This window comes from Pelodiscus sinensis, chromosome 9 (assembly GCF_049634645.1).
Source record: "Pelodiscus sinensis isolate JC-2024 chromosome 9, ASM4963464v1, whole genome shotgun sequence".
NCBI classification, from domain to species: Eukaryota; Metazoa; Chordata; order Testudines; family Trionychidae; genus Pelodiscus; species Pelodiscus sinensis.
This window is the reverse complement of record NC_134719.1, coordinates 63,827,447-63,841,549: the sequence shown is the minus strand read 5'-3', so window position 1 is coordinate 63,841,549 and position 14,103 is coordinate 63,827,447. Positions and strand designations below refer to the sequence as shown.

Sequence of the window (14,103 nt, the reverse complement as noted above, 5' to 3'; positions counted from 1 at the left end):
AAAGCAGAACCAGCACCCTGCTATGCAAACGGCTGCTCCTATTCCATCTCCGAGGGGTGCCGTTTGCATGCTTCATGTCCATATTTTAATAAACAGATGTTTGGGACTAGTTGAAGTATCTGCCTTGACTTGGTTGAATCAACAGCCGCAGACATTTCTCGGCGCGGGCGTGGGTTTTATGCCGCACTAATGCAATAACGCTGGGTGAGCAGCGAGGCTGCACCCAGAGCCATGCCTGCAGTTGCCAGCCATCCAAGACCAAGTTATCCCGCCCATCAGAGGTAGACTTCCAGGAGACGCTGCCGGAGAGACGCTTGGAGACGCATTTGTTATTGCTGGCAGGGGAGGTGGCCCACGGAGCGTTGGAACATTTTCGACTTGCTAACGTATCGCCCTGCTAATGTTTTTCATTAATAAAAATAAACACAAGGATTGAAATAGGGGCTTGGCTTTGCAACGTGTCGCCATCCTTCCCGATTCGCGGGAGCCACTTTGTTAATGAGCAGAAAGAGAAGAAGGAGACAGGGCGGAGAGGACTGGTGCCTGGGAGGGGGCAGAGAGGAGGCACGAGGGGACACCCCATTCAGCAATTAACATTTTGGCAGGGACTTAGGGGGGACAGGGTCCTTGGTTCAAGTCCTGCCTCCCCCAGGTCAAGTCCTGCCTCACCTACATCATGGGGGAGAGAACCCACTGTGGTCAAACCTACCTCAAGGCACACCGTGGTCTTCTTCAGCCTCTCTCATGGAAAAAAACAGGCATTGTCAGGCAGCTATTTTGTCTGCTGAGTTTGGCACACACTTAAGACAAAGGTGTCTCTTCTCGTGTCACGTCAGGGCTGATTCATGGCAGGGGAAAAACTGTTTCTCCTGAAAGGCAGTGGGTACCCCACGATCCAGAGCACGGCACCCCCAATATTTCACCTTTCACAACAACATGGACTAGGGTTGCCAGGTGTCTGGTTTTCGCCTGGACAGTTCAGTATTTTGGCCTTCCGTCCGGTAAAGAAAAACAACAGAGAATACCGGACATGTAAAATGTCTGGTATTTTTTGTTTTCCTCAGACAGAAGGCCGGCAGCATCTGCGAGGATGGAGGGAGCGAGGAGCAAGGTAATTTAAAGGCGCAGTGACCTCTTTTTTTTTTTTTTTCTGCTCAACCAATTTTTTCCTGCCTGTTCAGGATTTTTTGTAAAGGTATCTGGCAACCCTTACATGGACTTTAAACATGTTTTGTCCAGCCTGATTAAAAGGGGCACTCAGATGCTCCCCTGGCTTCACTAATCCCTTCAGAGCTGACCTGTGCAAGATTATTCAGAGCCGTTTTATAGCATAGACACCTCTGAACCAAGCGAAGCCCAGGAGTTGTCAGACAAGGTCTGTATGGGTAGAAGGAAAAACTCTGTCTGTTGTATGAACACAGGTCAGATTGCCAGCTGGCGTAAGTCATAGGATGCTTAGCAAGGGGGCAAGTTGGAGAACTGCCCTTGGTTCCTAGTCTCAAGAAGCATTTCTCTAAGGACACACCATGCTCGTTCAGGACAGCGTAACTACACATTTGCACAATCTAAAATAAAACTGCCGCTTCGAGCAGGTGGAAAAGAAGTGAGCGGATTTAATGAAAAAAGTTGGGGATTTTTCTCCCCCTGGCTTTTCAAGTTTTCACTTTTGCGGTGAATGATTTCAGTTTGCGTGCGGGGGGGGGGGGGGGGGGAGGGAAGCGTCATTTGCTCTTGCTTTTTCAGATTGTTTTCCTTTGGAAAAAGGGGAGAAGCTGAATTTAAAAAAAAAAGAGAGGAAGGAAAAAAAATCCACCCCAAATGAACATTGTGATCAAAGAGTGAAAAAGGCCAGTTGAACCGAAACTTTTTGAAGAAAACAGTCATAGGCTCAAAAAGGCCGTGGCCACGAGGAAAAGGAATGGTTGTGTCTTTCCCCTCCTTATTTACAGTATCCTTTACAACAGGGGTAGGGGACCTTTTTTTGGGCTGGGGGCCACTGATCCACAGAAAAAAAAAAATCAGTTGAGGGCCACACACACATGATTTGCCTCCTCCCATAAAAACACACCACCCCAACACAGCCTCTTTTATATTGCCTACGGCTAGAGCTGGACAGGACTGGGGGAAAAAAATCCAGCAGATTCACACTTGCATTTTCAAAGGCTTCCCTCTCCTTCTGTCTTCCGTTTCTGTGAGTTTGACAGGCTAGTTTGCCAAAGCCAAAACTGTTGAGCAGATTGAGAACTACAAATCGGAGACAGACAATCGATTCTTTCGTGTTTGTGCACCTCCCACTTACCCAGTGTGGTTCTCTGGCCCCACCTAGTGGCTGAGTTAGAGCCTCGCGTGAGGACTTTTTGGTCAGAGGAGGTTTTAGATTTCGAAGTCTGGGATTCAATCCCAATTTCTTGTAAGGAATACATGGGCTGATATGCCTTAACGGATTAATAACCAATGAGACCGTATTGCCCTCAAAGCCATCCCACTTCTCTTGATCCCAAAATAGGCTCCACCTACGAAGACAAGAAGAAAACAATGCACATCATAGACGTTATTTGGCGAAGGCCCCATGGCTCAGGGAAGGTCAGGCATTCCCCTTCCCAGCTGCAGAAACTACAACTGTCTAGGCAAGAATCTCGTGGACAAATTGGAGAAGGTCCAGAGACAAATTACAAAAAATGATTAAAGATCTAGAAAGCCTGACCTAGGAGGAAAGACTCAAAGAACTGAGTTTGTTTAGTTTGGAAAAGAAAAAAGTAAGAGGGGCCATGCTAGCAGCTTTTCAAGTACCCAAAAGGTTGTTACGAGGAGGGGGAAAATATTTTCCTTAACTCCTAATGATAGAACAAGAAGCAATGGGCCTAAACTTCAGCCAGGGAGGTTTAGTTGGACGTTAGGAAAAACTTCCTAACTGTCAGGGTGGTAAAACACTGGAATAAATTGCCCAGGGAGGTTGTGGAATCCCCATCTCTGGAGATATTGAAGAACAGGTTGGACAGACATCCGTCAGGGATGATCTAATTGGTGCTGGGTCCTGCCATGAGGGCAGGGGACTGGTCTTGATGACCTCTCGAGGTCCCTTCCAGTTCTAGGATCCTTTGCCTATGTATAAACCACTTTCTCCCTCCCCACCAAAGTTAGCTAAACCATTCCAAGTTACCAAACACGAGTCACAGCCTGCTTTGTTTGCACGGTGGCTCATCACACACGGAGGGGCGCAAAAGGAGCTGGGTAGGAAGAAGCAAGTTAAACAGACTGCAAACATGGCTGCCAGGTGGAAGGTCACTGGTACCGCAAGAAGTCCAATCCCAGTGTTTTCTCCCCCTGTGGTCTATGTTTTCAGATCAAAGGTCCATTGAGCCTGTGTGGGGCAAATCTCATTCCCCTGGGGTAAAGAGCCCCCAGAAGGGTCCGAGGCCGGAGGTCAAATCAGTGAGGCAGGAGAGAAATCTAGAAGGAAAAACTTTATGATGAATGCAGGCTGTCACTTCCAAGAGTGAAAGCAGCCCTGAGATACAGGTTTAGGGATCCTTTATACAGAATGCTTAGACAGTTCAGTTGTTGATTGTTTTCTTTAACATATCAAAGTCTCAGCAGAAGTACTCTGAGATGTTTCTGTTCACCCCAGGAGTGCTAGAAGTAAGTTTTACAGAACAAAGCCATATGAGAACTTGAGTGGAGAAGTTTACAAGGCAAACTGTAACAAAGATAAGGGTTTACATGACAAATTGTGACAGACTAGGAGTATCTCTGAACTTGAGATAGGAGGCATTGTAAGGGTCTTGATTAGAGTTAATTTGATTTCTCTCTGTTACAGGGAGAGAGGCCTGGAAAACTTTTTAACCCTTACAACAGTTTTCTTTTAGAGAGTTTTGATTTCCTGCACAGTCCCCCCTTTAGACACAATTGGAGTTATTTGATTTTTCTCCCACACCTGCTAGCCCAGTGCTCTGGCGCCAGGTGCTGCTGGCAAAGAAAGGACGCCCTGAGCATTGCGAGAGCTCAGCTTGGCTAATAGCCACTGATAGACCTGTCCTCAGGAACTTCTCGAATTCTTTTTTGAACTCAGTTATAGTTTGAGCCTTCACAACCTTCCCCCACCAAGTTCCACTGTGAAGATCTGTGAATCCACACAGCTGTTTGCCTTGTGGAAAGCGTCCCTTGCGCCATTGTAAGTCCTAAGTAAAGTGAAGTGCTGCTGTACAAAACATGCAGGAAGTACCAACCTCTCCATGGAGAAGGTTCAGGCTTTTGTTGGCTTTCACTGTAAATACTCATTACACCCTAGAAGGAATAGGACATGTCTGGGAGAAGGAAGGAGAAGTGTTGGCAGAGAGCTAGGTTCCAGCTCAGAGTCCTTGTTTGGAACAGACAGAACCAACCTTTTTCAGTGTCTTCCTGCTCTTTGGGTGATCTCCTCTTATCTCTTCTCCCTCTTTGGAGTGCTGGCTTTTCAGGCAGTTTTGATGCTGTCTGCTGGAGGAATCCTATCTCTCTGACAGCTGCTTTCCTTCTCAGGCTTCTCCTACTAACTGAGCTCCTTAGCCTTTGATCATGGTCAGGTTCCTCCCTGCCTCATTAGCTGCATCCCAGTTAACCACTCTCAGGTGAATCCTTGAGAGGCCCAGCTACCCACTATCAACACCTATCCAGGCAAATGATGGATTATTTGGTTTGCTAGCAGTTCCAGGATTGTCTATGGGAGAAGGGGAAAACATTTTGGGTCAAACCATAAAGCAATTTCTTACATTTTTTTCAGTAACTCAAAATGTTAAAAAAAAAAATGTGTCGGATGAATCATTTTGTTTGGACAAAATCTAGATGTTTCATTTTGGTTTTGTCCATTTAAAACCATTTGTGAGTGTTTTCATACACTTCAAAGAAAGTTTGAAACAAAAAAATCCAAATCCAAATCTTTTGATTTTCTCTGATTTTCTTAGAGATCTTTTTTTCCCCAGCTGAAACAATTTGGATTCATGAAATGTTTGGTGAGGCCGAGTCTACATTTTTCAGTCCAAAAAAAAAAAAAAATTTTGCCTGATTTTTTTCCAGCTTTACTCCTGAGTACTGAAGCCATTTTTTAAATTGGGCCATATGTGCGTTTGAAAATGTTACCTGCTTTTGTATGGATAGAGATTTACGCAGAACAAAACGGAGTTTTATTTCTTTGTTTTTGATTCTTGCATTTACAAAATAAGGCCATAATGCACAAAAGCGCTTAAGCACATGCTTAAGTGCATCTCTGCTTAGGAAAGAACGTAAATCCATGCTTACCTCTTCGCCCGTGCTCTGGTTTAATGAGACAAACACAAGTTGAAAGTTAAGCATATAATCAAATGCTGTCCTTAAACCAGAGGCAGGCAGCATCCGGCCCACAGGCTAGATCTCACCCACCAAGCCTTTCAATCCAGCCCGCCCTCTCCTATGGCACAGAACAGCACTTCTCAAAGTGGCTAGTTGCTCCTTGTGGCTCTCTGCATTGTGGGGGGAATGGGGGAGGCTCCTATTGGCCAAAACCTGGAAGCCTCCCCCATCCCTGCAGGGTGGAGAACCACATGGAAAAACCAGCACGCTCCATCCCAGACCCCGTATCCCCTCCCTAGAAAAGTGCTGCCTTTGACCACTTACCAAAATCTTGGGGCGGTTCCCCATCAAAAATTATTGCCTGCCCCGGTCTTAAACAGTGATGCTTTTCCTCAGTCAGGATGTGTGTTTATGTATATGTGTAAGATTTTGTGTGTGTGTGTGTGTGTGTGTGTGTGTGAATGCACATGCATGTGTGGTTGTTTTAGTGGTGGCCTTTGCACATGTGTGACTGTACCAGCATTCCCAGCAAGCTGAGCACTTAGATGGCAACCCAGGAGAGATTTTGGTTCTGACCAGCTGATTAGCAGATGGTGCACAGCCATACATGCCTCTGTGCAGGTAACAAAATTTATTCCGCACATGAATGGGAAACAAATTAGAGGGAACACTGTTCTGGGCATGCAGTTGTGTGAGAGTATGGAGTGGGGAGATGCGTGTCCTGGATAAGCACTGGTCTGTTAAAAGAGGAGCTAATTTGTTGGAATGAAAGCAAACAGTGCACGGGTATTACTAATATTCAAATATATTTTCTTTTAATTAAAAAAATAATCACGCTGCTGACTTTTCTCTTCCGTGGTGCATCCTGGCTTCTATTGCAACCCACGGTACATCCTGAGCCACACTTGGATGCTACTGACTCTCGCTGGGAAAAATTTTGTTTCACTACAGTGGCCGAAGCCAGAGTCACACATGAGAGCATATTTTCAGGCACACGCATGCTGCTATTTTAAACTGTTCTCCCGCACGTTGATGGTGTTGGGAGGACCTTGGGGGAATGATGTGGCAGTTTAAACACTGGCCCGCAGTAGCTTGCAAGGAGGACTTTGCAAAACACCACGTGTTGCTATTTCGGCATTGCAGGAGCTCTTTGCATTCGGATCGCCCAGGCGTAGTGATATTTACGAGACGCGTCTCCTTGTGTCTATTTCAGTGGTGGGCACCCCGTGGCCCATCAGGGTTCTCTGTGGGAGCCACGAGATGTTAACTGTTGCCCGGGTGCAGGGTTGCCAGATTCTGCTGGTTTCCATCTGCGTCATTTTTTTTCTATTCCAAAAGTGACCTGCACGAAAACCGTCTTGGTGATGGTAATCTCGAGGCCCGCGGAGATGAAGAAGGGCCATTCATGCAGCCCACTCTCTGGCCTAGGTTGCCCAGGGCTGGTCTATCTCCTCCATGCACTTAGCAGGATCAGCCCAGATGAGACTTGTGCAAAGCATGCTGGGAATCACTGGCGGAGCTCCAGGTCTTTGGCCTATGCCAGCCGTGGCCAACCCGCAGCTCGTGAGCCGCATGCGGCTCTTCCCCCCCCGAAAGTGTGGCTCTCTGTGCTGTTCGGCACGGCCATTCAAAATGGCATCTTCAAGATAGCGGCGGCTGACGGGAGCCTGATGTGGCCAAAAAGCCTTTAATCCTGTTTCTTAAAGGGACAGTCCTTTTTTTTTTTTTTGACAACTTTTCCTCCCTGGCTCTTTGCGCTATATGCGCAACTATTCTGGCTCTTTGCCTGTAACGGGTTGGCCCTTCTTCATCTCCGCGTCCCTCTGCTGTCCCTGCCTTTCACTCCCCGTTGGCGGGCGCAGAACCCTGCACCCGTCTCCATTTCCAAAGAGGAGAACGACACTCACACCATCGACTTCCCCTCACTCCCATTTCCAGAGCACCCTGGGGCCCTTGAGTGACGCCAAAGGGGATTCCAGGCTGTTATGAGAGCGACACTGGCGAAATTAACACTCCAATCACATGACCACTGTCAGCGATGCATTTAAAAGTAAATGAGCATGGAGTGGACTGAGCTATTGCTCCTTTGAGTCCAACCAAAATACATTCCTCATAGGCCGTAAGCTGCGTGGCACCACGGGAAGATTGCCTGTCGGCGGATAGCTCCTCTCTGGGCTGTCTCTTCTGCTTATGCCACGATTAAACCCATAAACCACTGCAGAGCCCCCCCTGCTCCCACTGGCTTCTCCGCCAGTCCTTTGGAAATGGATCTATTTGTCGCGCAAGAAACACCCCCCCCCCCCCAACGTGGAAAATTAAAGACAGATTCTTTTTCTGTTTGAAGCTGCCAAGTCTGCAGAGCCGAACTCTCCCCGGCAAGACGAGGGAATGACAATCAGCGGTCCCCATAAATGCTGCCCCCCAAAAGCAGCAGGTTTGCCAGCCAGGGATGGCAGGGGGTGAGTGAGTCATAGCGCAGAGCTTCCCGCATTTCACAATCTCTGTACAAGGACACATGCTAGGAGACGGCTTTATGGTACATAAGAACATAAGAACGGCCGTACTGGGTCAGACCAAAGGTCCATCTAGCCCAGTATCCTGTCTGCCAACAGTGGCCAGTACCAGGTGCCCCAGAGAGGGTGGACCGAAGACAATGATCAAGCGATTTGTCTCCTGCCATCCCTCTCCAGCCTCTGACAAACAGAGGCCAAGGGCACCATTTCTATCCCCTGGCTAATAGCCTTTTATGGACCTAACCACTAGGAAATTATCTAGCTTCTCTATAAACTCTGTTCTAGTCCTAGCCTTCACAGCCTCCTCTGGCAAGGAGTTCCACAGGTTGACAATCCTCAGGCATTCGAATATCCTGAGTCAGGGGTCCCTGCCCCCCTCCCAGATCATAACATGGGTTTAAATAGCCTGAGATTTCCATGTCAGTCACTTGTGGGATCCTTTTTTTGCCTTCTTGTGTCTGGTTCTCTAGGGGGGTCCCGTTTTCACACTGTGCCTCACAACCGTTCGTCCTAGAAACTCAATTTCTTCTGACAAGAAAGTGGAGAAGGGAAGAATCACCTGAATCCGGGAGCTGGGGCTTCCAGGAGACCCTCCCCCAAGAGTCATGATCCACGGAGTCAGTTCTGGGTCTGGTTCTGCTCACTATCTTCATCCACGATGTCGGTCCGTGGCTCTCAGAGTGTGGTCTCTGGAGCTCTAGTGGTCCACGACCATCTTGCAGGTGGGCTCAGGGCTCCCCCTTCCGCCTGCGACACCCCCCCTCCCCCATGAGGTTGGGATTTCCGCTGCTGGGGAGGAAATTTGAGTCGCGTGGGCCGGGCCCAGCTTGCGGGGAAGGAGGTGGCTCTGTGCACTGCTACTCCCCCTGCCTCCCGCTGCGGGAACAGCAGCCCAGGAACCTGTCGACCGGGGGCTTTCCCCACTGCTCCTATTGGCCGGAATCATGGCCAATGGGAGCAGCAGGGCAGCGGAGCCTGGGACATGGGAGGCACAGAGCCTGGTAAACACCCCCCCATCCTCCTCATGTCCAGACTCCTAGTCCTCCCAACTCCCCCCTCCCCGCTTCTGTACCATCCCTTCCTCCCAGCCCCATCACCCCTGTAATCACCTCCTCCCCCCAACCCTCAGCCTTCTCCTGGAGCCAGCCGCCTGGACAGAACCCCCAATCATGGGCGGTTGGCTGGTGGTCTGTGGAAAGGTTTGCCTTGAGCGGGGGGCGGGGGCCATGAGCCAGAAAGTCTGAGCCCCATGGATTTAGATAGTGGCATCGAGTCCATGTCTGAAGCTTGCAGATACTACCACGCTGGGAGGGGTTGCAAGCGCTTTGGGAGGATGGGTCATAATTCAAACCCAGCCGTGGCCTGAGGTCAGTAGGAGGACGGTCAATAAGGACAAGTGCTAAGTGTTCCGCTTAGGAAGGAACAAACCGTGTCACACACACAGATTGGGAAGCGACCGTCTAGGAAGGGGCCCTGCACAAACAGAGCGAGGGGTCGTAGCAGGCCACAAGCTACAGCTGAATCAACTGTGATACTCTGGGAATGGGGGTGAGACAAGCATCTAAGATTCGGACCAGGCAAAAATGATGCCTCGTAAGAGAAGTGAGCAAGCCCTAAATAGACACAGGGAAAGACGCAGCCCTTGGAAGACGGCGGCTCCTTCAGGGCGCTGAAGATACACGAGGCATTGTGCCAGCGTAGGGGCGACGCTCAAAGCTATGGAAGGTCAGAGCGTGCTCGCTGCGCCGGCGGCTCGCGAATGGGGTCGGGCGCGTGTGGGCGAGAGTTCTCCAGGCAGGCGGGATTTCTGGGCAGCTCTTCCCTGACCGGCGCGGTGTGGGACCTCAGTGGGAGAACTCCTTCCTCGGGTCCAGAAAGCACCTCCCGTGCTGCTCTGTTGCTCAAACACTCCCTGGGCAGGAGCTGCCGCGGTACGAAGAGCGAGGGGGACTCGTGATTGAACCGCAGGGTTGCATCCAAGGGGGATGGAGGCATGCGGGGCTGTAGACCGGGCTACCGCTCTGGAGACCAAGCACAGGGAAGCAGACGCAGTATGAAGGAGATCTGACCTGCGGTGTCTGGATGGCAGAAGAGCTCAGCCCTTGGGCTACTTCCGTGGCAAAGCCTAGGACGGGTTTTTCCAGCAGTCTCTGCGCAGCTAAAACTCCCCAAAGCACCTATCTGATTTAGAAGCCTAAATCCTCATGGCACAAGTGGCTTAGACGCACAGGGTGGAGGCTACGCGGCAATAAAAAACCCGGACACCGAGTCTCAGAGCCACAACTGGGGTTGAGGGGTTAAAAACTGCAGCATAGATGTTAGGGCTTGGTCGGGACCCTGGGCCCTGAGACCCACCCCATCCCCCTTGACGCAGGCCAGTGGCAGGTCTGGTAGTGCCGTGTGGACGTGCCCTGAGGAGCCAGGAGCCGCGCCGCCGACCTGGTCTGCGTCAGGTTAGGCCTGGCGCCATTTTCCCCTCACGCGAGCTGGCTGCTGGGTAGCGGCCGGATGTGACTCTCTGCCGAAGTGGTTCCAGTCCAACCCTTCCACGTCCAAACCAGACACAGCGGAGTCCAAGGTCGGCCTCACCCCTCCTTTCGGAGAATCTCTCCTCAGCTCCTTCAAAGGGCTCCCCGCAACTCCAGGCGTCCGGCCTGCAGGCTCTCTTAGCTCCTCACAAGCGTCGGCCTAAACTCCACCCGGGAAGGCCTCCCAGTCGTGTGACTTGGCGTGTTTTCTCCACCTGGGGAGGTGAGCTACCGGTGCCACGCCCGGGGCTGGCCCTGGCTCCCCTGAGAGGCCCAGCGACCCTGTGACCGACTTTCAAACCCCCCACACCCGGAGTTCAAATCCTGTGGCGTCCGCCGAAAACCCCTTCGGAAACCAAGCTGCGGCTGAGGCCTCCTTCATGTCCACAGCAGAGCGCCGCGCAGCTGACGGCAAGCTCAGCCCAACGTCAAGCGACCCTGGGCATGTTTGCTTAGTGTTTTCCTAAGCTAATAGGGCTTTCGAGCTCCTTGATGGCTGTTTTCAGAGGGCTGTGCTTTCCCACCAGCACAGCGTCACTGCAGAGTACGGCCACGCGCCAGCCGCCGGGCTACAAAACCCAACCACCGCGCCGAGCCTCCAAACACACCGACCCTCCTCTGAGTCTGGAACGGGTCTGTTTCTCCTTTGCTCTCGTTCTTCCCAGGCCTGCCCGCCTTAACAGGAATCCCGAAGCAGCGGCCGCTGTCTTACATCCACGGGGCCAGCGTCTCCGTCACAGACAGGCCCGATGTGCCCGCCAGAATGACCTTGCCAGCTCCTTGCTCGTCGGCTTCTCCAACCCCAATCAGAGTCCTCCCCAATGGGCCACTGTGTTGCTTGTTCCTCCCGTGGAGAGGGACATCTTGGGGTCCCCTTCTGACTTCTTGGGCGGTCAGGATGGGGTTCAGAAAGGAGCCCTTTTGCCACACACCCCGTCTAGGGAGAAACCAGGACAGGTCTGTAACGCTTTCCCCTGCCTCCAAACGCAAAAGTGCCTCCTTTGGCTTGAATCTCCACCTGGAAGGAGAGAAGCCAAGCAGGAGACGCCAGAGGAGACGTCCTCCGCGCCTCCCCCTCTTTCCAAGATAAGTGTGTGCATGGGGGGAATTCTAGCTGCAGCCAAGCGGCGGGTTCTCGTGGGGTATCCAGCGACCGGATGCCAGGCAGCCGTTCCTCTGATGACTAAGGTGTACGGATCCGACTTTTGAAAGTGCCACCCACTGTCTTTTGTGAACCTGGCAGGCGACCAGTTCTGGGAAACCAAGACCGGCCTCTTCCCAGCCCGCCTGCGTGCACCACGATCAGAGGGAAATACCATCTGTGGGACAGGCCGGGACAGGGCGCCTCCCAGCCAAGAGGAGCTGGCAGAGAACTGCTGAACGCAGCTGCAGCTCTTCAAAGCTTTCCTGGAAGCCAGTGGTAGTGCCAGGAAATTGGAGAAGGTGACATTCTCCCCACCCCCTGCTACACATGGCCCGCCCAGAAACACTGGCGCTCTCACATGCATTCCAGGGGTCTGCCAGAGCAAGCCAGATATGGAGGTGCCTTGGGGCTAAGTTCTCCGTTGGAGTAACGCCACCAACGCCAGAGGAATTATACTAGCTAGCAATGTGGCCTCTTGGCTTTCTAAAACATGACCTGCCCGGGGAAGTCATTGGCCGTAACAATATTTCTTCACCCAGCACACAATCAACCTGTGGAACTCCTTGCCAGAGGATGTTGTGAGGCCAAGACTGTATCAGGGTTCAAAAGAGAGCTGGATAAATTCATGGAGGGCAGGTCCATTAACGGCTATGAGACAGGATGGGTAGGGATGGTGTTCCTCGCCTGTTTGCTAGAAGTTGGGAATGGGTGACAGGGGAGGGAACGCTTGATGATTGGCAGACAGGACACTGGGCTGGGTGGACCTTTGGTCTGACCCCGTCTGGCCGTGCTTATGCCCCGTGTCACAAAGTGGCGTCATGTGCCTGAACAGGCAACACACGGATCTGTCTCCGTTTTTTCCCCCTTTTCCGGGAGAAGCCAAAAGTTCGAGGGGATCAGATGGGAGGAGCATGTGGTGAAACGCCCCCTCTCGGGACAGATGTGCCGTTCAGCCCTGTTGTGTAGCATCTGCCCTGTGTGTGGGGACTCCCTCGGCCCGTTGCGTAGGTTTTACCTGTGTAATCAGAACGCCTTGTCCGGGAGGGGCTCTGTTTGCACGTTTCTCCGGAGTGTTTCCGGGACTGTCGGATTCTCTTACTGGGCAGAGGCTGCATAAGCAAAAGTCTCATGTTGCCGCCTCCCGGTACATGTGCACATGTGTTTCCGATTAAGCGTTCCCATTGAAACCCCGCTGACGCCTGGTAACGCTGAATTAAAGGCCTGGATTTAGCCCTGCAGGAGCCTGAGAAAATGTCACCCCCCCCCCTTCCCCAGATTAACTCTGCCCCATTGAATGTGCCTCAGGCTCTGGACGTGCCTTTCCACACTCGCTTTTCCTGGTCTGAGGCTTTTCAAAGTGGCCTCAGGGAGTTAGAGACGCGCTCCGAGCCAATCAGATTCGAGCACCTACCTCCAATGGGCTGCTGTGGAAAGGCTCAGTGTCGGGGAGCCAATGCTGGTGCTCCAGCCCTGTAGCCCCCCGAACCCTTCCCTCACGGGGCTGGAGTGGGGGGGGACCCAAGTCAGGCAAACCTGGGGCTGGATCCGACCCAAGGACTCTCTCGGGGGAGAAGGGCGGAGGAAGTAACTCCATGCATTGCCACTGCCCCTCCACCTGCCCCCCCTACTTTTGGGGAAACAGCAGAGCAGCAAAGTGCTGGCTGGAGGCTTCCCCCCCACTTGCCCCCCACTTTTTAGCCCCCACAGAGCTTCTCTTCTCCTGCTGCTTCCCCCGGGGCTTCCCGTCAGCCAGGCCTCCAGCAGGTTCATTCTGGGGCTCCCCCAGTGCCTGCCACGGGCCCTAGCTCCGGGCTCCCCCCACCAGCCAGCTGTGCACCCCGGGGGCCTCTTGCTCCTGCCACAGGCCCTAGCTCCGGGCTCCCCCCACCAGCCAGCTGTGCACCCCGGGGGCCTCTTGCTCCTGCCACAGGCCCTAGCTCCGGGCTCCCCCCACCAGCCAGCTGTGCACCCCGGGGGCCTCTTGCTCCTGCCACAGGCCCTAGCTCCGGGCTCCCCCCCACCAGCCGGCTGTGCACCCCGGGGGCCTCTTGCTCCTGCCACAGGCCCTAGCTCCGGGCTCCCCCCCACCAGCCGGCTGTGCACCCCGGGGGCCTCTTGCTCCTGCCACGGGCCCTAGCTCTGGGCTCCCCCCCAGCAGCCGGCTGTGCACCCCGGGGGCCTCTTGCTCCTGCCACAGGCCCTAGCTCCGGGCTCCCCCCCACCAGCCGGCTGTGCACCCCGGGGGCCTCTTGCTCCTGCCACGGGCCCTAGCTCTGGGCTCCCCCCCACCAGCCGGCTGTGCACCCCGGGGGCCTCTTGCTCCTGCCACAGGCCCTAGCTCTGGGCTCCCCCCCACCAGCCGGCTGTGCACCCCGGGGGCCTCTTGCTCCTGCCACAGGCCCTAGCTCCGGGCTCCCCCCACCAGCCGGCTGTGCACCCCGGGGGCCTCTTGCTCCTGCCACAGGCCCTAGCTCCGGGCTCCCCCCCACCAGCCGGCTGTGCACCCCGGGGGCCTCTTGCTCCTGCCACGGGCCCTAGCTCTGGGCTCCCCCCCAGCAGCCGGCTGTGCACCCCGGGGGCCTCTTGCTCCTGCCACAGGCCCTAGCTCCGGGCT

The 14,103-nt window shown here is 53.3% G+C and overlaps 1 protein-coding gene across 7 annotated transcripts in view; it reads right to left on the bottom strand.

Annotated features, from left to right (window-relative positions):
* Nucleotides 1-7,588, bottom strand: part of LOC102445713 (flavin-containing monooxygenase 5) — a 61,103-nt gene extending 53,515 nt beyond the window's left edge. For 2 of the 7 annotated variants that reach the window (XM_075937039.1, XM_075937041.1), the window contains exons 1-2: nt 5,275-7,588; nt 4,383-4,696 (exon numbers count right to left, since the gene is read on the bottom strand). The gene's annotated coding sequence lies outside the window, so the exon portion shown is untranslated. Of the gene's footprint in view, nt 1-4,382; nt 4,966-5,274 lie in introns of those variants that run through there. The other 5 variants (XM_075937037.1, XM_075937034.1, XM_075937040.1 and 2 more) reach the window with 4 other exon arrangements.
* Between the last annotated feature and the right edge of the window lie 6,515 nt (nt 7,589-14,103).